The sequence below is a fragment of the Crocodylus porosus genome, unplaced genomic scaffold, assembly GCF_001723895.1.
Source record: "Crocodylus porosus isolate Cpor-Errol unplaced genomic scaffold, CroPor_comp1, whole genome shotgun sequence".
NCBI lineage: Eukaryota > Metazoa > Chordata > Crocodylia > Crocodylidae > Crocodylus > Crocodylus porosus.
In genome coordinates, this window is record NW_017728948.1 from 75,999,202 (window position 1) to 76,022,100 (window position 22,899).

Genomic DNA, 22,899 nt, shown 5'->3' on the forward strand with positions numbered 1-22,899 from the left:
AGGATCATGTAGTCCACAGCCAGGAGAACCACCTCAAAGCGGGTTAGACAGCCAGGGGACAAGTGCTGAGTCCTGCCACAATGGTGGAGGGTGAGGACAGCGTGTGGGACAGCAACAGTAAGGGGGTGCCCAAGGACAAAGTTGTCAGTTTTAGAAACCAGCAGAGTGGTGGCAGCAACGGCACAGAGACAAGGAGGAAACCTGGAAGTGACTGGGTCAAGGGAGGCAACCCCTCAGGTGTACACTTCTCATTCTTTTGGACTGGAAGGATCGGGGTATTACAACAAGAATGGGTAGGTACAAGGACACCCTGTTCTAGGAGACCTTATATTACAGGAGCAATGCCTCTGGAGGCAGCAACTGATAGCGGGTATTGAGGGATCATTGGGGGAGACACTCCTGATTTAACCTTGATAGAAACTGGAATGGCACCTTTGAGAAGTCCCACATTGGTTGTGGAGTGGGACTCAGAAAGGTGACCCAATAGTTCCTGTTGCAACGTGGAAGAAATGGGCTCAGGTTCCTGTTCCATTAGTGTTATCATCAAGGCAGGAATTTGAGTCTGGGGTAACGTGAGGAAGACCCCATCTGGAGAACAGTGAACTGTTGCCTGCAATTTGCAGAGGAGGTCTTACCCCAACAGATTTACAGAGGTGCAAGAACTCAGCAAAAAGACATGTTGCTCAGTAAGGGGACCCAAGGTAAACGAAAGTGGCTGTGTAATGGGGTGGTCAATGGGCTGATTCCCAATACCTACAGCAGTGATTACTTTACCAGAAACTGGAACGTTAGAAACAAAACCAGAGCTAAGCATAGACAAAGAAGCACCAGTGTTGACAAGAAAGGGAACAGTTGGTCTTCCCACAGTAACAGGTATCGTAGCATCAGAAAAGGTAGAAAGTAAAGGGGCTAGAGTCTCTGGGTCTTCTCGGCTGTCCTAATACTGATTTTCAACTTTGAGGGACTGGAGAGGAGCTGGTCTGGGTGGTGGAGCTCAGTGGGAGCCTGGCTGAAATGGAGGGGCACTAGCTGAGAGTGGGGGCCCCCGAGGTTTATTTGGGCACTCATTTTTCTAATGGCCTTTTTGCTTACAGTAGCGGCAGACATCATTGGGAAAGTCAGAGGGACCGGGTGGTCGGGCCGAGTGAAATGGTTCTGCAGGGCGCCATGGTCTGGTGCCATCCTGGAGATAATATTCGCCCCTCAATCCAAGTGCCTATAAAATTTGTTTAAATGGAAGGAAAAAGTCAATTAACATGCTACTAGACACTGGTGCCCAGCTACGCGTTTCGGACTGTGCAGAATGGAAAGGGGCATGGGGAACCCCCTACCAGGTAGTAGGAGTGGGAGGTGCCAGATGACCAGGACATTTGGTCTGGCCCACTTTCCCCTTGCCTAACGGCCCCATAGTAACAGCATCCGCTGTCATGCTCCAGGGAGGGCTAGACCTACTGGGACTAAACGTGTTGCAGGGGCAGTGGTTTATCCTTAAATACATTCAGCTTCCCTAGACCAGCAGAATACCCCGGTCAAATTGACCCTCCAGAACCAAAATAATGCTACCACCAAGGGGACATCAATTTCAAACCGGTCCCTCATGGGAGAATCAAAAGTGACGGTGGTAATGGGAGATGAAGGACCAAGTGTAAGGGTGGGTGGAGTTGCCAGGGAAGCTGGCGAGGCAGACGCACCAGTGCCTGAGGCTGCGGGACCGGTGGGCAGTGGCGAGAGCGGGACCCAATGATCCAACAAATCGTCTCGGGGTGGGTCATCTGGTGGTGGAGGCAAAGCAGGATAAAGCCTAGCCAGATATGGTGAACAAGGGGCAGACGGGCTTGGCCCTTGACACTGGAGATCTTTAACCTGATTCTGAAGGTGATCTATTTGCTTCTTAAATTTTTTTTCATTATTCTTATAGGAAGCCACAAGGGAGTGCTTATGGCACTTTTTGGACTCATCTTCCCATAGGTACCAGGTTTCCATTTGAACAGTGTGCTTGCTTTCCAAATTTTCTTGGAGATGTTTGAGGATATGATGATCCCACGACCCATCTAGGAGCCAGCGCAATTTGGGGTCACCATCAGTATACCGGTTCCATTTAATTAAGTACTGCCCATATTTCAGATACATAAACTGGATGGGATCCCGCAGCGGGACCTTAGAAGTCTCGCTACCCATTGTCACGCCTGGGACTTACTGACACCAAAACAGACAGGTACTCACCCTGGCCAGGGATTTTTCCAGAACCAAACAGATGGATGGTAGATCAGGGTCCAGGGTGTCGAGGCTGCAGAACCGAAGAACTGGGTTGAGGATAGCCTTCTCAGAACAACAGAGTCAAAGAGCCGAGACAAGAGTCCTACTCGGGGCAGTCTGTGTGAGGACACCTGCTGGGCGAGCCCCCAAGATGATGTAGAAATTTAGACAGGATTACTGTTTGGCTATCAGAAGTGCTTTATTTTGCATGGCCATGGGAGAAAAAGCAAGGGGCAGCTAGTGCTCAACAAAAGCAAAGCACAGACTTCTTTATATACTGATAAGTCACATAAAGATCTGCTCGCCCCATAACATACTCTTGGCAGTCTGACTGCGACTCATCCTGGTGTCTTGCTGAACCAGGCGAATTTTCTCAAGCTGTTTTCTGATAAGTTTATCCTGAAGGCTGCCATATTGTTCCTGCTCGGCCTTCACCCACATCTCCCATCCTGTCCCAACATGTATACACTCCTTTCAGTACTTTTCCATTCCTCGTCAATGGTAACATTGAAGAAGAACTTAACCCTCCCCTACACACACGAGCTAACTTAGAGGAAGCTATCTGCTGTCTGCATCAGCTAGTCTTAAATCATTTGAGCAGTAAACTGGAGGCACACTCTAGATGAAGAACTAGTGACAGAAGCCATGTGGAGGAAGTTCTGCTGGCGAGCACTGACAGAATGCACCTCAGCCCTGCTGGCCTTACAAGAGTTAGTAGCTCACACACTAAGAAATGCGATCTGGCAGTTGGTACAGCTTCTGCCCATCTTGCAGAAGCTGGGGCTTCCCAAACTAATAAAAACTGCCAAGGCCATGGCAGAGGCCCCCAAGAAAGATGACCTGGCAGGGCCCCCCAAGTCTGGGAAAGTGGGAAATAAAAGATCCAAAACCCCACGGGCATAAATGTGGAGAGAGTTACTGGCAGCAGGGTTCAATAAAGAGCAGATTGACGGGCTGCCCATCCCGGTCATGCAAGGGTTATGGGCCAAACACTGCAAGGACAGGAAAGGGAAGAAGATAGAGCCCTCAACACCCCCAACCTCCAGCAGTAGGAGACCCGGCTGACCCAGCCCCCAAGCAAGGGGCCATTGTGGGGACAGTAGAAGATCGGGGACCGGTAACACAGAATAATATTGGCCCCTCAATCCAAGTGCCTATAAAATTTGTTTAAATGGAAGGAAAAAGTCAATTAACATGCTACTAGACACTGGTGCCCAGCTACGCGTTTTGGACTGTGCAGAATGGAAGGGGGCATGGGGAACCCCCTACCAGGTAGTAGGAGTGGGAGGTGCCAGATGACCAGGACATTTGGTCCGGCCCACTTTCCCCTTGCCTAACGGCCCCATAGTAACAGCATCCGCTGTCATGCTCCAGGGAGGGCTGAACCTACTGGGACTAAACGTGTTGCAGGGGCAGTGGTTTATCCTTAAATAGGAAACCTGGCAGTTTGGATGTGCCACGGTTCAGGAAGGCGAACAGAAGGACATGATGATGGCAGTAGACCCATGTTCTATGACCCTGTTAAAGATATGTTCTTTGCTATCCCCATCCATGAAAATCACTGGCCTTTGTTTGCCTTCACGTGGCTGGGACATCAGTACACCTACATAGTCCTACCCCAGGGCTGGGTGCACAGCCCCACCCTGGCCCACAGAGAGCTAGCTGCAGTAGTCCATAAAGTCCAGTTGAGTCATCCAGACGTACAGGTCTGGCAATACGTTGATGATTTCATGGTGGGAGGTCAAGGCTGGGAATTAACCATTTGTGTTTTTGAGTCCTCAAAGGAGAAGGTGCAAGCGTTTGGGTTCACGGTGTTCAGCAAAAAGATCCAAGAAGTTGAGCCCCAGTGTGAATTCCTGGGAATCCAATGGCAGCAAGGTGAACCCACCATACCGGCTAAAGAGCTGCAGAACAACAATGTAACCCTGCAAGCCCAGCTGGGAGCGCTTAACTTCTGGCACTTACATGTCCCCGAGTTTAGCGTATTGGCCCGGCCTCTGTATAATTTGTGCAAGAAAAAGTCACAGTGGGAATGGGGCCCCGAGCACCAACATGCCATGTGTGCCCTCAAAGAGGCAGTAACCACCCATGCCTCCCTAGCAGCACGATGCCCAGAAGGGGAGCTCTGGCTCCATGTAAATGTGTCCAATGGGGGGCCCCATTGGAGCTTATGGCAGAGGGATACAACTAAGGCAGAGAGAAACCCCCTTGGGTTTTGGAGCCAAGGCTGGAAGGGGGCTGAAGGCCGATGCACCCTGCTGGATCAAATGCTGTGTGTGGCAGCCACAACTTTAGAAGCCACAGAGGCCCTGAGAGGGGAGTTACCCACTGTCATAACCACCCTGGTACCCATCCTGGGAATGGCATTGTCTGACCGACACCTCCCACCTGGAGGGAGGGCCCAAGAAACAACAGTGCAAAAAATGGATCTATTATATTTTAAGTCAGGCTCAGTGAGTAACCCCAAAGGGGCATCCAGCACTAGTAGAAAAAGTCACAGAAAGCACAGTTAACATATACCCAGATGCAGCCAGCTCTGATGAGCCATCTCCCTTTAAGGAAGCACCTCCCTTCTCACCCGACATGGAAACATCAGAAGACATAGAGGTCTGGTTTACCGACAGCTCAGCCAAAGGTCACACCTGGAGGAGTGCTGCCATACGGGCTCAAGATGGTAAGCAGCTTACGATGGGGGGAAACAACCAAAGTGTGCAGTATGCCGAACTGGCCACTGTAGTCAACATAGCCAAGTATGAGCTGTGACTAGAGTCAGGCTATACAAAACCCATTTATATCTACTGAGATTCGTGGATGGTAGTAGAGGGTTGCACCAAGTGGCTAACCTTGTGGAAAAAGGAAAACTTCAAAAGGCAAGGCAGAGACATTTAAAGCTGTGATGACTGGGAGGCTTTGTGGGAAATGGCACAGCAAGGCCTTCCCTTACATATACAACATGTTAGCAGCACATGGGAGCAAAAAAGCTGAAGGGCTTGAAGCAAAGTGGAACAGGCAAGTAGATAAACTAGCCAAAGACAGCACAGAAGCCCTTGTTGCTGAAGCAGAGACTCAGCCACCCCCAGAGAAGGTGCCCAGCCCCTCTCTCCAACAGACCCCTGGAGTGCTAGCCGCTGAATGGCTGCATCGGCAGCATGGGCACCCTGGCCATGATGGCACTGCTCGCCTAGCAGTCACCTGAGGCATTCACCTAACTAAAAGAGAAGTGCAGGAATCGGTCAACTCCTGTATCACCTGCCAGGAAGTCAAGGCCCGACTAACCCCTGCCTCGACTACCCCTTTGTCATTACGCGATGGGAAGGTAATATGGCAAGTTTGGCAGTGTGACTTTATAGGCCCACTTCCCTGCATCCCCAGAAAGCAACAATATGTGTTTGTAGCAGTGGAAGCAGTCATTGGAATGATGTTTGCCTGGGCCTCCACCGAGGTCCCTGCACAGGACACCTGTGGAGCACTAGAAAACCTGTTAGCCATCTACTCACCTCCTGTAGAGCTGCAGAGTGACAATGGTTCACATTTTCACAACCGTCTTGTCTATGAGTGGGCCAGGAAACATCAAGTGCTGTGGACCTATCACATTCCCTATCACCCACAAACTAATGGACTGATAGAATGAGCCAACAGTATTTTAAAGTGCAACCTGCAAATGGCCGTTGGTTCCGCCCTCAAAGACTGGGACCTGTACCTGAATTGCTCAGTCAACTGGGCCAACAATTGGCCCTGCACCAGAGGAAGCCCCATGCAGCAAGCCTTTGGTCAAAGCGGGCCCCGCAAGCCGGCAGTAAAATGGCCAAGGGGTGGCTGGGAGAAACTCCAGGTGGGAGACCAGGTAGTAGTAAGGCATCCACAGGAGGACAAATGGGAAGGGGTGCTAATGGCATGGGACATACATAACTCATAGTGGGTGTCAAGGTTGGATCCATCTAACAGGAGCCAGACTCGATTTTTCCTTCTTCCAGCAGATTGGGTCCATCTGCAGGCACAGCCATAGTGGTCCCGAGGCAGCCTGGAATCATCACCCTGCTCTAGAGCGACGCCACCACCCTCACCTAACAATAAAGGGGTGGCCATTATGACAGGACTGCTGGTCATTTGCTACTGTTTGATTACTGTGGGGCATTCATGTGCTCCCGCGCCCCGGATTGCACCCACTGCCAAAGCCTCAGACACACTGGAATACTGGGAATGCCCAGCCGCAATTGAAGAAGTGTGAAACTGGCCCTGGAGCCAACGATGGTGGATTGTGGACTGGCAAGGAGGAATCTTTCAATGTTACTGTAGGACGGGGTGGTTACTTGGTTTTCTCCCATATGCCAGGGCTGGAAAAAGCAAGTGTGAAACAGGAGGCGATTGTGGTTACTTCCAATGGCCCTTGTGCTGTTACATTCTGCCTGCAGGTACCCTGCCCACCCTGGGTCCCGATGTGACCACTGCCATTACCCCACCTGTAGCTCAAAATTCTGTGACCACCCAGAGCCCAAGGAGGTGACCAAACCCTCCAACCCCACCTTCATGGGAGATGGTAGCTCCAGTGGTTCCCCTGCCTGATAATACTTTGGCACAATGGTGTACAGCTCACCAAATACACCGGTCCTCCAGGTGTAGCAAGGTACTGTGGTGGTTTAAAAATGGCTCTTATGTTGTCAAGTGGTAGTCCACAGAATGGTAGGCCAACACGTCCCATGTTCCAGGTATTTTCTGGTTCCACCATATGGATGAATGGGGGCATACTCACAGAATTGAATACACAATAGCTGCATATCACCAGTCAGTCTGGGAAAATCTGCAAAGCACAGCCTTGGTCAACCCAGAACAACTGTCCGACCCCATTGGGGGCACCGTGCCAGAATCATTTCTGCAAGATACCAAAGCCATCGTCATACCTGGGCAGTGTGCATTTAAATACACAGATGGGGACACAACCGAGCAAATGTACTCCTTCAACCAACCTGATTGGGAGATTTACCAATCCCAAAGAGAAGAAAGAAGATGGTTAAACACCCAAACAGGAGAACCCCTATCCGTTTTTTGCATTAAGCAGGGATGTACTTTGTTAACCCAGAAAGAGCCACCACAGTTGTACCCGCCACCTCACTTATGTAATGTCACTCCCTGTTGGAGGTCTCAAACCAGGGCTCTGGTCCTCCTTAATGCCTCCTTGTTCAATGCCCATATCACATTTAACCCCAAGCAATGGTTTGTCAGAACAGCATTTCCTAACTGCTCTGCTGTCGCTCGGTTGGCAGAAAATATGCTGTGCTGGGCCTGACCAACTGTTTTCCAACCTACAGCCCAGCTTCCAATTGCCTGGAAAAAGAGGGATACCCTAGACCATGTGTGGAATGGGCGCAATTCAGCCATGGGAGTTTGGAACATAGATAAATCCCAGAAAAACACCCAAGCCATGGATGTAAGGCGAGTTATAGGTTTTCTCACTAAGGGAGGTATGATTAATAACATGGCCTTAGAATACACTGATGAGTTAGTAGCAACCATTGGCCGAAAAGCAGCACAAATAAGTTACCTTTTGATTCATGCAGCCTTCCAAGCCTATGCTAATCAAGCCTGGAGCACTGCTTGTGCCCAAGTGCAGCTTTTACTTAACCTTCATTTTTCCCAGGTGATGAGTGACCTCAGACACGAAGAATGGCCTGCTGGTTTAGAGCACTATGGACTACCTCCACCTTTAGCCCAATGGTTAGTTTACTGAGACACATGGAGCACACAATGGGAGACAAAATGCTTTTTCATCATACACAGGGTAGCAAATGGCACATGGTCCACTGCCCATCTCTTGACAACAGGATTAGGGGGTAGGTGCATGTGGGACTGGGACTTACATCGTCCCATTTGGGAAACTGTAACCCTTGAAGGTCCCAAGTATTTGGCTCAATCCCTGGTGTACCCTGTAAATGGCATTCTAATAGGCTTGGGAATTTTATGGAGACGGTGGCCTAATAGTCCCCCCAACATGGTTTGTGTAACACCACTACCAGCAACTCCCTATATTACCCCAGCCCAGTGAGTTTGCTGGGAAGGTCCTGGCCGCTTATATCATCCTAACAGCACGTTTTGGACTTTCTGCACCAGCTGTTGTGCAGAAGCTCAAGATTAACAAGGGGCATCAGCTACCCTATATATCCAAAACCAGGAAGCCACCTTAATGCGGCTGAAAACCCAATCAGAAAGTGTCACCCTTAACCTAAGTCTTCCAAAATCCTAGGTTAAAGATGTAGACATGCCCCAGCTAAAGAAATGGGGTGAAGTAGCAGCCCACGCTAAAGGTTTATTCGAAGATGCCCAAAAAGGAAAACAACGTACCCTCACAGCTCAAGAGTGAGGGCGAATTATTAAATGTGCTATTAATATTCCCCCGCTATGTGAGTGGTATGAAGTGGCCTGTACTGTGAGTTCTGATCTCTCCCTCAGTCCTCTTCCAATCACAGTGTCTGGGGGAGGGACATAGAAACAGCATAAAAGCTGTCTGCAGGCTTTCTGTGCCTTTTGTGAGCTGTTTCTACCTGAGTAAGCAACAGTGCCTCAAAGGTACTGGACTGGCTTGGCTTCCTAGTCAGTTGCCTGCTCCTTTTTGTTCTTAGAAAGAATTGGATATGATATAGCTTAGTTTAGCTTATTATCTAGAATCCCTCTAGTTTACTTACTTTTATCTAATTCATTTTTTTCAAGTTATATTTGTTCTTGGCTTTTTTCCAAAACTTTTAAAAAAGAAAACTCAGTGTTTTCTCTGGCAGTGTTATCCATCACTGTGCAGGGAAGCACACATTACACACACTCACACACATACGTCACAGAGGAAGAAGTAGTCAGAAAGTCATAGAAGAAGAAGAGATTATATGTAGTTATTAGTTATTAATATTATTATAGTTAGTTACATACAAACTAAAGACAACACAGAAGAAGAAGTCAGATAGAGATTCAGACTGAGATTAACACACACAACACAGAAGTCAGAATCCTAGAAAAAGAAGAAGAAGAAGAAGAAATATTATTTTAGGTACACAACACAGAACAGTAAACAAACACAACACAGAAGAAGAAAAAGTAGTCACACATTCAGATTCATAGCACAGAATAAGACACCAAAATATATATAGTTATTAATAATCAATAATCATACTAGAATCCACTACACACAACACAGAGTAAACAAAACACAATGCAGAAGAAGTCAGACACAGACACATTTTCCAGCCCAAGAAAAATTAATATGAAGGGTGCTGGAAAGGCAGGTATTACGTCTTCTGGCAGGGGAGGGAGAGGGGTTAGAGGGGGTAGGGGAAGAGCTAGAGCTGCAAGTCCCATCCCCCCCAAACATAGACCTTCTTCTCTAGCAGCCATGAGACTTCTGCTGCCAGTGGAAGCAAGAAGGTGGGAGCAGTACCTGTCCCTGCACCTGCACCACCTACCCTAAGTCCAGAAATAGGCACCAGCACCAGCAGGACAGTCTCCTCCACCCCAATTTCATCTTCCAGCATGAGCCTCCTACTGCCAGAGGAGGAGCTGAATCTGGAAGCAGGGGACCTGAGTGCCCTAGCAAAAGAAATTCTGGGGACTGAGGGGGAATCTGAGTTTGTGCTCCACACCCCTCAATGTTCCCATAGACTCAGGTCTCCTTCTCCGGAAAGCACCTCAGAGGAGGTTCAGGTTGAAGTTGTGGATGCAAGTGGCTCAGCTGAGTCAGCTCCTTCTGTTGTTGTGCCTCTGCCTGTTGAGGAGGAAGATAAGGCAAGATCCCCACCCTCAACCCAGAAGCAGGGGAGTAGTGTAATGTGGGATCATTTTGAGGTGGCAGGTGATTCCAGGCTTGCTATCTGCCAGCACTGCCAAAGGCAGATCAGGTGAAACACTTCACCACCGCAGCGATGTTGCTGCACCTGAAGAGGCAGCACCCCCTTGCCCTTCTTCCTTCTCAGCCTGGCACAAATGTGACCATGCCCAAAGGGAAGTCCCCTGCTCACCCCAAAGCCCCCAAAACTCACCCAAAACAGAGGCAGGCCACCCTGGAACAGTGGGGGAAACCAGCAGACAGAGGGGTTGCAAGGGTGAGCATTGCAAGGGTGAGCAAGATCACCCAGAGCATTGGGGAGATGCTTGCTCTGGATAGCCAGCCCTTCTCCTTAGTTGAGCAGCCAGCATTCAGATGGCTTATGGCACTCGTGGCCCCATCTTACCAAGTGGCCACATGCACCACCTTTAACAGGTAGGTTTGCACTTTACCTCCAACATCTGAAGCAGCCAGGGTGGTGATCACACCTACCTCTTTCTCACAGGGCACTGGTGTGAGATCATGGTTGTACCTCATAGTCAGGGATGCCTCGGAGGGGGACCAGGGATGCCCTGGAGGGAGACAGGGATGCTGGTGATGGTGCCATCACTACCACCCATATAATTTCAAAATGCAGGAAGGTGGTGGGCTACTTCCACCACAGCATCAAGGGGGACAAGATGTTGTGGGACAAACAGGCAGAGCTGAGCATTGCACGGCACAAAATCTTGCAGGATGTGGAGACTCAGTGGAACTCCACATACCTGATGCTGGAAAGGCTGATGGAACAACAGAAGGCCATCCATGAGATGGCCTTGCTCAGGGAGATAGGGATCAGCAGACCCCTTAACAGAGCTCAGTGGGATACTATCTCCCAGATCTTGGTGGTCCTCAAGCCCTTGTTTGAGGCCACCAAGACTCTCAGCACTGCCGATGCCCTCCTTAGCCAGGTGATCCCCAAATGAGGGAACTTGAGCACCAAATGGAGAAGTTCCAGGGGATCAATGTTCCTGGCTGAGGAAATCCCCTATCAACATATGTGCAGGCACTGATGAGGCAGCTGAAGGAGGGCATCAGGAGAAAAACCCTTTGTCGGGCTGAGTAAGGACCTGCAGTTGGTGTGTCTGTGTACTGTTCCTGGATGGAAGGAATAGTAAGAAAGCCTGGCCTGAAATGCAGGTAAGAAAGCCAGTCAGTGAAACTAGAAATGGAGGTGTCAGGGAGTGAGGGACGGGCTGGGGGGAGGGTGGAGGAGGGAGATGTAACAGCACATGTAAAAGTGCAGAGGTACCTAGGGAGTCAGATATTCAGTAGGTTGTAGTGTCAGAATTCCACTATATTGAGTCCATGAGTTTCTCTACCCAGGAGGCTGATGAAGTGAAGTTCATAGGCCTGCCTATGAAAAGTGGTTTGTAAATTGTTCCCTCTCAGGATAAGGCCTGAGAAACTGGAGGCAAAGTGTGTTTTTGTGAGAAATGTGCCCCCACAGGTAGTTGGGTATTGTTGGCTTTGATAGATTCTGGTGCACAGTTTGTGGGGGTATTGGAGATTGTTGGCAGGTTTTGTGTTTTGAGCTGTAGGAAGTTGGTTTCAGTTCTGGTGATGAGGTTAGGTGCTTGTTTGAATGTACAAACCACTTTTCAGAGCTGGGCCTATGAACTTCACTTCACAAGCATCCTAGGTAGTAGGTACAGAAACTCATGGATTCAATATACACAGTGGAATTGTGGCACACTACAACCTGTCAGACATCTAACTCCCCAGGTACCTCTGCACTTTTACTTGTGCTGCTACATCCCTCTTCCCCACCCCACCACCCCAGCCTGTCCATCACCCCCTGACACCTCCATTTCCATTTTTACTGACTGGCTTTCTTGCCTGCATTGCAGGCTAGGCCAGCCTCTGGCTTCCTTACTATTCCTTCCATCCAAGAACAGCACACAGACACACCAACTGCAGGTGCTTCCTCAGTCTGACAAAGGGTTTTTCAACCTAAAAGCTTGCTAAGATATATTTCTCTAACTATTCAGTTGACCTACTAAAAGACACCAGATTGTCCTACCTGTTGTTATTTAAAGTCGCAGACTGTAGTGAGGCTGTAGGGGAGAGGAGGCTTCATTGGGGCACACTACCATGGTGTGTAGAGGCCCCAGCACCAGAAGGGGTGCACCTTAACACACACACACACACACACACACACACACACACACACACACACACACACACACACAAAGTCAGACAGTGAGGTGCACCTGAACACACAAGCTGGAGAAGAAGCTTCTGCAGGAGAGGAAAGAAGGGCTCTGCCACAGTTTGGCTACCTGAGATGCTGCTGGTACTACTGTGCTAGTGATCATTAAGTTATTTTTTACCTGTTATCATTTAAAGTGGTGGACCGGTATGAGGTTGTAGGGGAGGAGGAGGCCTCATTGGGGCATGCTACAGTGAGGGCACAACTTAACACACACACAGTATCACCCACCCATGTCACAAGTTGTGCCTGTCAGTAGCTAGAGGTGCAGGGTCCCAGAAACCAGAACCCCCTGCACCTATATCTTTAAAAGCTGGCAGGCTTCTTGGCCTCAGCAGGGGCTAACATACCTGCGGTTTTCACCCTGCTGCACTTTAACACACACACAACCAAAAGCCCCCCTGGCTCACCAAGGGTGTACGTGAATACCTGATTGCCAAAAAGGCAGCATACAACCGGTGGAAGGGGGGTGCTATCTCCAAAGAGGAGAATACCTCCTCTGCTCAGGCCTGTAGGGGGGCTGTCAGGAAAGCTAAGGCAGACATAGAGCTAGAACTTGTGTCCAAAATCAAACATAATAAAAAGTCCTTTTTCAAATATATAGGGAGGATGAAGAAAGCACCGGGAAATGTGGGGCCCCCACAAGATTCTCTGGGCAATCTGCTGGTTGCGCCAGAGGAGAAAGCAGACCTCTTTAACCAATTCTTCACCTCCGTTTTCTTGTGTAGGGACCGGGACTTCCCCACCGTGATGCAAGACAGACTCTAGGGGAACGCCTCCAGACCTCAGGTTGGGGAGGACCAGGTTAGAGAGCTTCTGGAGGGGTGGGACGTGTTCAAATCAGCGGGTCCAGATGCTCTCCACCCCAGGGTGTAGAGGGAGCTAGCAGAGGTTATTGCAGGGCCCTTGACACGGCTTTATGAGCGCTCGTGGTGCTCGGGCCAGGTGCCAGACGATTGGAAGATAGCCAACATGGTCCTCATCTTTAAAAAAGGGAGGAGGGAGGACCTAGGCAACTATAGGTCCATCAGTCTTACCTCAATCCTAGGGAAACTCTTTGAGAAGATCATCATGGAGCACATCTGCAATGGGCCGGCCTCAGGGATGATGCTAAAGGGCAGCCAGCATGGTTTCATTAGGGGCAGGTCATGTCAGGCCATCCTGATTGCCTTTTATGATCAGGTCACAAAAGCATTGGATGCAGGTGTCGCCATGGATGTAGTCTTTCTGGACTTCAGCAAGGCCTTTGACACTGTCTCCCACCCCATCCTCATTAAAAAATTGGGCGACTGTGGCACTGATGCCTACACAGTCAGATGGATTGCAGATTGGCTGAAGGGTCATACTCAGAGGGTGGTGGTGGATGGGTCATATTCGACCTGGGGAGTAGTGGGCAGTAGAGTCCCCCAGGGCTCGGTCCTTGGGCCCGGGCTGTTCAATTTCTTTACCAGCGATTTGGATGGTGGGGTGAAAAGCAACCTGTTTAAATTCGCTGATGATACCAAAATTTGGGGTGAGGTGAGCATGCTAGTAGGGAGGGAAAGACTGAAGCAAGACCTGGATAGGTTACAAGGGTGGGCTAACAAAAACAGGATGCATTTCAATACTGACAAGTGCAGGGTGCTGCACTTGGGGAGTAGTAACTGGCAGCACACTTATAAGATGGGAAACTCCCTTCTTGAGAGCATGGAGGCAGAAAGGGATCTTGGAGTCATTACTGACTCCAAGATGAACATGGGCCGACAATGCGAGGTCTCGGTTGGCAGGGCTAACTGGACCTTGTCGTGCATCCACGGGTGCATCTCAAGCAAGGCCAAGGAGGTGATCTTCCCCATCTATGCAACACTAGTCAGGCCACAGCTCGAGTACTGTGCACCCCACTTCAGGAGGGATGTGGACAACATTGAGAGGGTCCAGAGGAGGGCCACCCGCATGATCCGGGGACAAGAGGGCAGACCCTACAATGAGAGACTGCAGGACCTGAACCTGTTCAGCCTTCACAAGAGAAGGCTGAGGGGGGACCTGGTGACCATCTATAAACTCACTAGGGGGGACCAGAAGGGTTTGGGAGAGACCTTGCTTCCCCTAGCACCCCCTGGCATAACAAGGAATAACGGCCACAAGTTGTTGGAGAGTAGGTTTAGATTAGACATCTGTAAGAACTACTTCACAGTCAAGGCAGCTAGGATCTGGAACCAACTTCCAAGGGAAGTTCCAAGGTGATGGCTCCTACCCTGCGGGTCTTTAAGAGGAGGTTTGATGCCTACTTGGCTGGAATCATTTGAGCCCAGTTTTTTCTCCTGCCCAGGCAGGGGGTCGGACTTGAAGATCTACAAGGTCCCTTCCAACCCTACCTCTATGAAGGTCACCCATGCCACGAGTTTTGCTGGTCAGCAGCTTGAGGTACAGTTTCCCAGAAGCCCCTTAACCTCTATCCTTGAAACTTGGCAAGATTCATGAACTCAGCAGGTGCTACCATCCCTGCAGTTTTCATCCTGCTGTGGCTTAACACACACGTGACATGAGTTTTTCTTTTCAGTAGTCTGATGTGCAGTTTCTCAGAAACCCCTCCACCTATTTCCTTGATGCTCAGCAGGCTTCATGCCCTCAGAAGGGGTTACCATCCCTGCAAGTTTCACCCAAATCAGCCAAAGCATGATAAAGTTATAGGTATTTCATTGATTCTCCATTACACTCTATGGCTGAATCTCCGAATCTCTCCAAATCAGTGCTGAATCTTCCAAAGCTGATTCAGCTGAATTGATTTGGAAGAGCGATCCAAATCTACAAATTAAATCGCTGGCCTCTGAATTGGCCAAATCCAAATCTAATACTTCCCTTTTCACACAGGTCTAATTGTCAAATACATACTGTGCATTTTGGAGGGTTTATTAACTGTTAACTGTACACTTTGTATCTCAGAGTGCCATTTATTGTTGTATTTATCCATTTATATAATTTGGGACCATTATGCTTACCGTTTGTATTTGAGTGTGTACATAGTTATAGTTATATGTATTTAAAAACTGTAAATACTCACTTTAGTTAACTATATATATTTATATTACATTTTGTACATGGTTAAGACATTGCTTTCTGTCCCTCCTCTATTGAGACATGATAGGTGGGAAGGAACTGCAAGTGATTGCAGTTATCCCCCACTCCCCCCCAGCGTGTCCGCCCTGCTGGCCTTCCCCTTCTATTGGTGGTGGGAGACATTCATTTTGGGAAAACCCAGGTTACATAAAAATAATTTAAAGAGATGCCTGGTGCTCAAATATAAGCCAACATTTCCCAAAAATTAGACATCTACAACTCAGCAATAGCCCAGCCAAATATTTAAATATTAATATGTCATTGATTACTTTGCTGTATTAGGGCCAACATTTATGTTTTGGAAAAGGGTGTGAAAGAAGACAATTAATAGTAGCAGCCTCTCTAATTACAGCAAACTCTCAAGGTGTCATATGTATACTTTAACTCATAAAGTACAAATGTCCCAGCTATGTTGGATGTAGCAGTAAACACTGAGCATTTCAGAACCTAAATGTAGAGTTATTACAATAACCGATGAAGCCATGTGAACTGGCGGTATTCAGGCATTAGAAGCAGCAGTACTTGAATAATTTCAGAAGTAGAAGAAACCAATACATGGTTGAAGGCAGAGTGCCTTTAAGTAGAAGCCAGGGTGACAACACACCTTATAAACTAACTAAATCAGAGATGCATGAGCTTTTGTGAGCCTAAGCTCATTTCATCAGATGATGTGTAAGGACATACACTGGGCAGCTTTTTTTCACAGCATCTGATGACGAAAGTTCAGGCTCATGAAAGCTATTGCATCTCTGATTTAGTTTAAGGTGAATCATTACCCTGCCTTCTGCCTGACTTTAGACTAACATGGCGAACTACCTCTCTCTGCTTATTGACTAAGCAGGAACATTGTGCTGTAAAATAAGTGTGATTTACCATATTTTGAGAAAATATATGCAGCCCAACTAAAAGTAACACTTTGAACACTTCCTGCTGTTCCCTGTTCTTTTATACAATGTTTTGTTGTGCAAATAGATTCAAAGATGGGGAGACAAGTAAAAAGATCCTTTTGAATACAAAGTTATGAACTTTCTGTTTGTACATATTTTATTTTGACAGAAGTGAATGGCAATGTATGGAAGTGGGCAAAAGACGCAGTGAATGATATTCTGCTCTGACACTATAAGTGCTACAGATGGAGTAACAGAAATATTTCTGAACCCACGGATTATGCCAAACCACTCTGCTGCTGAGGCATCATTCCCAGAACCCAGACCATTTTTAGATTCTGAGACACCTTCCTTCAAAACTACTACTGGTGCCTCTGCAGCAAACTGAATTCTAGTCAAAAGATGCACAACTGTAAGGAGAACTGAGTAAGTAGGGTAAAAATTAATATGCAAATATTTATGGAGATGACCATCAGTACAATGCCTTTCCTGCTTTTCCTGCCATGCCTTGATGCAGTCTTTATATTACTTTAGAAGGCTGCCCCCAGAGTCCTGGAGTGAGCCCAATGGTTCCTCACATGGTCTAGCTCTACTTGCTTATCCAGATCCCTACTTGTGTCAATGGACCGTAAGTCCCCTAATTAAAAACTTTATATGCTTCACTGGCACTAACTGTAGCCTCTGGTCTCCCACATAGCCACATCCATGCCTCATGGGTTTTATTCTTGCAGCTGGCCTTTCCTCTGCTTCAGTTTCCTAGCCCCTACCCTTGCCTGAGCTTCAGCTTACCAGGTTCTCTTGCCCCTTCTGCTCATGCAGGCCCTGAGCCCTTGCTGGGCTGTTCCCACCTGCAAAATGCACTGGGCCCAATCCTGGCATCAGCCGACCAGGCACCTTGACCCTAACTTGGATTCAATGCCCCTGGTCCTTGCAGGGCTCTTCCTCAGCCCACCAGATTCCTGGTTCCTGCAGGGCTCTATCTTGGCTTCAGTCCCAATGCAGAGAACCTCTCTAGCATTCCTCCATGGCCACCTCCTCCCTACTAAGCCACCATTAGTTTCACAGCAAGACCAAAACAGAACACCCACCAGCCCTTAACTCAAACCTTAAACTCTATGGGGCTGCAAAACACTATCCCAAATAAGCAGACTCCCTTCCAGCTTTCAAGCTACCTTCCTAGGTCTTCAACTTTCCCTCCTTCAGAAATCAAAGTCAGATTAGGCTTTCTAGCTCCAGAGCTGGGTTTATCTGTCCCTGGGCTCCACCCCTTCTGGTCACCTGTCTCTGGTCCTCAGAAACAGGCTCAGGGGTTTCCACTCGACAGATTGACAAGCTTGTTCCCCACTGTTGCTGCCTGTCTTGCAGTTCTACAGTCTTAATTACTTTGCTGGGGTTCAGCCTGTTGCCTAGTGTAGGACAGCTTGCTCCCAAGTGGGGTGGGTGTGTAGGTATGTGGGGTGTGGGAAGGGTGTGGGTGTGTGTAGGGGGGTTCTGTGGGGAGCTGGATAGGTGTGGAGGTGTGGGAGCATGTGGGTGTGTGTGTCGTTATGTGGGGTGTGGGTGGTATGGGGTTTGTGGGGAGCTATGTATGGAGAGGTGGGTAGCTGAGGTGTGTGGGGGTGTCGGTCTGTGTGTATGGCAGTGTGAGGGGGTGTGAATGCATGTGTGTGGTGGGATGTGCTTGTGGAACTTGCCCTATGAACAGTGCCTCCCTCACTACACACACATACACACTGTGCCTCCCTCACTACACACTCTGTCTCTCTTTCCTTCATTTCTCTCTGTCACTCTCTTCCCCTCCCTCATTGCACATGCATGCACGCGCGCACACACACACACATATACACACACACACACACATATCCTCCTGCTCCTGGTCTCGGGGTACCGGCACTGCCCTGTGCTCCTGCAGTCTGATGATGCAGCCAGGGGCTACTTGGTGCTGGAGCAGGTATGCAGGGAAACAGTGAAAGCCGGGGCAGGTAGAGGCTTCCAGTTGTGGGGGGGCAGGGGTGGGAGGGGGTTGGGAGGGTATGGCCGGGCAGATCTTGCTCCTGACTCCTGCCAGGTTCCCCTGGGTCATACTGCCCTTGGCTCTTGTCATCTTTGACATGCAGCCAGGAGCAGAAAAATACTACTTTTCTAAACTTTTTACGTGTCCCGTGAGCCAGATAGAATGGCCTGGTGGGCCCACGGGCCATATTTTACCCACTCCTGACTTAAATCTTCCAGATAATCCTTTAACTTCAGAGGCATTTGTCTCTACATGGACATGACACCCATGAAAGGATGATTAGAGAGCGGAGAGCTCTATAAGTGGGTAATGAGCCATGCAACCAACATGCATGGATCATAAACTACTGCCACCTACTTATTGGTGGCATCTGTGGGATTCATTTAGTATCCTTAGCTCCAAGCTTAATAGCACAAGTTTCTACTGGTTATATCAGTTGTGGTTTGGCATAAAGTATTGGTATCCATAAAATAAACCAATTCATTAAATATTCTCTTCCATATTAGGTACATCTTATTTCTTGGCTTAGAGTGGATAGTCTGGAAATTCTAAATTCACTAATAGTGAACAATCAGGTAATGGTCTCTAGTAACCTATGCCTCTAAGGGTCAACGTCTTACTGTAAATACAGTATCAGGAAGAAAGACTGGGATTCACATGTGATATCCTGGTTTCAACAAACATATCTTACTAGCTGGTTACTGAAAGATATTATCTCACATTACCTTAATTATCCAAACAAAAAATACTTCACTTCACAAACCTACCTCAGGAAAAAAAGAATCACTATTAGTAGAGTTAGCAAAATGAAATGCAATGCATTCAATCTGAATCGAATCAGGAGACCAATTAAAAGCTCTGAATTGATTTGAACCATATGAATTAATTCAGAAAAGCTTCAACAAAGATTTGGCTGCTTCAGAGATTTGGCCATAGGCTAAAGAGGATCATTAAAAATTGGCCATTGGCATGGGCCCAAAAACTCTCTATTGATGCACCCCTAATATTTATAAATAATTTACCTATAAACTAACATTAGAGTTATTTGTGATGAGTTTACAAAAAAAAAGACATTTTGAAATAAACTAGCATTGTGAACGATTTCTGGTCTATGAAGAATTTTACTCATTAAATAAGTCTATAGATGATCAACTTAATAGTACTTTATCCACCATTTGTTAATGTACATCCTAAAAGTATCAGGTACAATTTTAATGTGTGCAGGGTTGAGTTGTCTTTTTCCATTTAAGTTAAAAAAAAGTGTAGAGTTGTCATAGAGCCATGGTCCTTCAGTCCTACTGAGCAGGACAACAGGGCTGTGTTAGGGGGACACTAATAAAGAGCAGAGATCTGTGGAGAAGGGGCAGATTACAACTCACAAGATAGTGGCACATGTCTGATTTCATTCACCCTATGGCTTCCACTGATTTCACTAGGAGCTGAATTAGGCCAACTCTGAATTAGTCTGAAATGTCTTCCCTGTTCCCCAGTATCACTGAGTACATAGAAATACACAGATGCACCCAGGAGGTCTCACCTTAGAAGAGATCCTGTGCTAACAAGAAGGAAATGTCATTGCCCCTCCTTCAAATTCACACAGCGGAACCCTGTCTGATTCCTTAAGGTTAAACTTAACAATAAAAAATCAAAACTGTGCAAATAACTGATTTTTCTGCTCAATAAACAAGATTAAAAAATAAGGCAAAAAACTGTTTAAGATTCAGTAAACCACTGCATTTTAGGTTTTGGAGACTTCTTAAATTTTTTAAGGCGTAGATTTAGCTTAATTTCAAAGGTGAACATTCCATCTACAAATATTGAAATGAACCATTTTGATTTTCTCAATATTTCCCTCCGTTTGCTTCAGTTTATTTGTATACTTTTGCAAATAGTTCTAGCTGATCAAAAACTGCATTTTTAAAATAAGTCTATAGAACTCAATATATCCAACTCTTACAAAAAGTATATTTTTATAACCAGAAGAAAAATCTATTACAAGAATAAGAAAGTGAAAAGGATATTTTAAAAATAATTTTTGGGCATGCTCAGGGCCAGGAGATATATTTACACTGTATTTTCCATTACTCTTTTCTCTTATATAAATACATTGACTTTTGCTGAATAAACATTTCAGTGAGAATGTTAGGGAGGAGGGGGGCGGGAAATGAACCATTTCTTTGCAGCCTTGTCATTCATGTCACACAAAAAAGGAACACGAAACTTTGTGGACTGCTGCTACATGAAACAAAATCTTAGCAAATCATTGCTTTTCAAAACCAGCCCTGTTAGTTTTACAAGGACCACAAACGGGTCACTACACTCAGGTGTTGCTGCTGCTTAGAGACCAGAGCAACACCCATTGGCACAAGGCTTTATTTAGCAGCATTCAGCCGCTCTGCATGTCTCAATGATCAGTCCTAGAAGGTGGCTAAAAATTGCTGCCAGTGCTATAAATGGGCCTGGAATCCTTAGCTGTGGCAAAGATATAATATGGAACATGTAACTGGCTAAAATTCCAAGCTGAGCCTCAGGTGTCTCTTTTTAGCAATGCTTGACAGAATTATGTAGAATTTTAATTTTAATGATTACTTTTATGACACAGTCCATAAAAATAGACATTTTTGTTCTACTGTTTCAAGGCTGTGGTTGTCATTTTGACAGCCTTAATACATTCAACTTTATTATATTGTCTTGTTTCCACACCCTAGAGCTATTCTGAAAGGAAACCATAATTCCAAAAATAAGTCAAGAAAAACAATACAAAAAAGCACACAAGAATGTCAGAGAGGGTGATGTGTTTATTACACTTTGCCTTTTGAATACATATTACAGAACATTCCTCCTTTTCCGTATGGTTTTTACATTCATTCTTTACATGGTTTTCTCATTACCCATTCCTCATATTAGATTTATTGGGACAGGGCCTCAACTGTTGTAAATTATCATAACTCCTTGGATTTTGAGGACCAGATAGAGCAGTGTGGCCATTTGGTCTCATATTGTGCATACTACAGGCCATGAATTTAAGACCAGAAAATCTTGCATTAAGACCTGTAAGTTAGCAAGCAGTTACTCATTAAGTCCCCCAAATAAGTGTTCCCTACTATTCTGGATACACCACAGGCTCTCGGAGTCATTGAAATGCCAAAGATAATCACCCACAAGAATTCTTGCCTCTTGTATATTTGCTGGGTCATCGTGGCTACAACATCATCTCAGCACTACCAGTACATGAAATGATTTATTTTACAATAACCAAAGCAATGTTAAGGGCACTGCCAAGCTATGCCTGTTTTGCAACTGAGAAGCCTCCTAATCTTGTTCCTTTCACTCTTTCTGTTCTGCCTACACATACTTAAATCAGAAGATCTCTGAGGCAGGGACAACCAGCCCAGTCTTGAGAGGTCCAGAACATCCCCAGTTGTTAATGATTTCAATAGGTATAGCACCTTTAATGACCCTGTCTCTGAATACAAGTGTTCTGGACTTCTGAGGTTGCTGAATCAATAGGCCTAGGGGTGATGTTTCTCTTACCTAACCATATTGTATGTGTATGCATGTGTGTTTTTACCTATTCAGTCAGTGTAAATCTTAGTAGGAGCCAACACAGAAGCATAGGTGGGCAGTAGAGCTATGCAAAGCTTCAGTAGCTGATTTGATTTGGAGGAGATTCGGCCCAAATTGGGGACCAAATCTCTGAATCTGAATTGAATCAGGAGACCAATTAAAAGCTCTGAATTGATTTGAAGCATCTGAATCAATTCAGAAAAGCTTCAACAAAGATTTGGCTGCTTCAGAGATTTGGCCATAGGCTGAAAAGGCAGCTGACACAGCTGCCTCCAGCTAGTAAAACTGTTGGGGTTGGGGGTGGGGGGAATGGGTGTGAGGGAGAGAGGGATTGGGGCTGGGGCTGGGACAAGCTGCCCCACCAGGGCAGAAGGGCATGTTACTAGGGGAGGGGGGCTATGCGGGGGACAGGATGTGGGCACAGCAGCGCTTGGAGCGAAGCCTATGCCTTGCTGCCACTTGCCCAGCCGGGGCAGGAGGGGCAAGATGCAGGCGCAGGATGCACCCACACAATGCGACAGCTGCTGCACGGGTACCAGGTGGATGGGGGGTGATCCCCATTGCCCCCCACTGTCCTGTGCTGTGCAAGGGGGCTCTGCCATGAGTACTCAGAGGCCCCAATCGCTGCTGCTACAGCCAGTGAGTGCTCAGCTTTTTTTTTTTTAAGTGCCAAGAGGCTGGGGCCTGAATCTCCAGTTCTGATTCAGCCAGATTGAATGGGGACAGTGATTTGAATCACCGATCGAATTGCTGTCCACCGAATTGACTGAATCTGAATCGAATACTTCCCTATTCACACAGGCCTAGTGGACAGCTTACACCCTGGGCAGCAGCCGTGCACAGGGCAACAGCAGTGGGGGTAGTTGCTATTTTTGTGCCCTGCCCCCCCGCCCCAAGTCAGTGCCTGGTGCTGATCCCTGACTCACCCCCTTTAGTTATACTACTGAGCCAACATTTCTCAGAGATCTAACTTCCTAGATATTTTGTTAAACAGAAAATTACTTGGAAGCAGTACAATATTGCTGTC